This window comes from Hipposideros armiger, unplaced genomic scaffold (genome assembly GCF_001890085.2).
Source record: "Hipposideros armiger isolate ML-2016 unplaced genomic scaffold, ASM189008v1 scaffold_324, whole genome shotgun sequence".
Classification (NCBI taxonomy): Eukaryota; Metazoa; Chordata; class Mammalia; order Chiroptera; family Hipposideridae; genus Hipposideros; species Hipposideros armiger.
In genome coordinates, this window is record NW_017731674.1 from 603,244 (window position 1) to 605,899 (window position 2,656).

A 2,656-nucleotide genomic window follows, 5' to 3' on the forward strand; every position below is an offset into this window, starting at 1 on the left:
TGTGTGTGTGTGTGTGTGTGTGTGTGTTCAAATTTAATTCACCCATGTGTTCGAATTCATTCCGCAGATTCCCCGTATTCTCATAAACACAAGATGCTTGAAAGGTCTTCTGAGCAGAACTGTCAATTTATAAAATTTCCGTCCCCAAGTTAAACAGTATGGAAATGCATTGCCAGGGGCAAACATACCCATATGGGGAGTAAATTCATTTCTCTGTGTTCACATTATGCCTCTTGTGCACACACCGCTTATTTGCAGGTGTTGAAATTCAATTATTTACAATTAGGACCTTGCACCCATTGGGGAAAAAAATAAATACAATTCCGCCTCTTAGATGAGTGATTTACCTGGTTCTTGAGTGTGTCTGCATTCGGAATATACTTGAGGAACAAAACAATACCTTTCCCTTGATTTTACTGTGGAAGCACTTAGCAGCAGGATATTGTTTTGGACACAAAATACTGATCAAATCGGCTGTTGGCTGAGGGAATTCTGTGTGCTAACTAAAATTAGTGTGTAAAGATAAATGCAAGCCCCTGGCATTCAAGACGCATGCAATTCTTTTTTAATCCCTCTGAAAGTTAAAAAAAAAAAAAAATAGACACCCGTCCTCCTGGAGAACAGAAACCAGAAGCACGCTCTATGGACTGACTACACAGCAGAGGAGTAATCATTTCAAAATTCAAGAGTATCAAAATAAATACATACATTGTGTCTAAAATACTAGTGGTTTACTTTGTAAGTAATAAATGTATCTTATGAAGGTGTGAGTAAGGAAAGGAAACAGATACAATATGTGCTAAGTAGAGTTACATTGTTAAACCAAAAAGAAAGCTTCATGGTGATTTCGTTTTGTGGGGTGAAAAAAGGGTAGAAAACACTTAATGTATCAAAGATTTCTTTGGGGGCCTTTAAAAATAGTTTTCACTAATTGTATTCTTATAGCTATATAGGCCCAAATTCCAAAAGAAAAGAAAAAAGAAAGAAGAAAAAAAAAAAAAAGAAAGAAAGAAAAAAGAAAGCCCCACACGGCTTTACAGAAGAGATATTTCATTTCCACAGCATATCAGTGGGGCTGTAGAGAGAGAAATTTCCCTGTCCCAAAATTGTGTCTGATCTCTCTCGGCATCTAGGCCATTAAAGGGGGAACCGCCAATCCACAGTTATCCTCAGTTTTACAAAAAGGATCAGGATAAACACCAGAAAAGTGATGAATCTCCAGTCTTACTGGCCCCGTCACTTCACAAACTTGTTATGAAAGCAGTTTATTGGTACGTCTGAGTTTATTTTTCTGGAACAATGTAATGAAGAAATCTGTTCTAATTAAAAAAGGGACTGCCAATGGGAAATTGTCCCCTTAGCGTACCTATTAGCTTCCCCCCCCCCCCGAAAATAAATTCAAAAACAGCACTGATTGATTTTGGAAAACTTTCTCCTATTTTAACACATTCGTAATAGTGCCAGTCTTTGACCATTTCCAAGTTTCCGAGCTCTGGAAACCTCGGTACTTCTGGAATATACATGTTGCATGTGCTTGCCGCTTCAATACGAGTGTAATTCCTAACATCCATGTTTTCAACTGTTTCTTCTCATCTCAACTCAAATTCCTATTTCCCTAAGATGAAAATACATACATGAGGATGTCTTTTCCATATGACTGAGTCATTTGAGGCACAGGAATTGTGTATGTATTTTTTTTTTAAATGCTACTTCTGAGATTTAACAAAGCTGAGCAACTGTAAACACACATGTGATCGTTAGATTTTTTAAATTCTTCCTTTCGAGATGGGCCTTAGGCACGATGTGAGTGGCTTGCCACTGAGTCTATGTTTTATTTTAAAGAGAATTTACTATAAAATTCTAGAGTGGAGAGCAATGTACCTGGCAATGGTTGAAGTTGAGACGCTACACAGTTTATTTATTATGTTTCTTTAATGAAGGCCATCAGGTCCTCCAGTATTGAAATACACAAAATTCACACATGCCTTCATTTCTATTTAGTTGCATTCTAAGTGACCCTGAGAGAAGCACAAGAAAAAGAGCATGCTTGATTTTTGTCCCCCAATCCCTTTTTAAAGGACCATCCATTCTGTGCCATGGAGGGTTAGTAAACCAACTCAAATTAAGAGGCCGTACTGTTAAGCTAAATATCCCAGTCTCTTAAAAGTAACAAATACATGTAAAAGCAAAATTACCTCTTCTATATTTCCATCAGCTCTTTTTGAAAGAATTAAATGAATACTAAATATTTTCTGGATAGTTGACAACTAGTGACAAAGGATTACCTTGCTTTTTTAAAAAACGGGGAGAAGGGGGAAAGAGGAAAATTAATTTTGGAGGGATATATCAAGAAAGGAAATCAAAAGTCTCCGATTTAGGTAAGGAGTCAACTAAATTTGCAAATAAAGTGTTCTTGGAATATTTTATTTTGTAATGTCACGGGGTCCCTAACCGAGAAGACAGGGAATGCTGCTCCAAACTTGACAATTCTGTTCTCTCGGGCACTTTTTTTTAAAGCAGTAAAAAGTGCCGAGGGCCGCTTTTGGGTCAGTTGGCAGCATTTTCTGCGGGCCTGGGTGTTTGTGTAGATATCTGTGAATGCTTCTGTGTTCACACACACACACACACACACACACACACACACACACACACACAC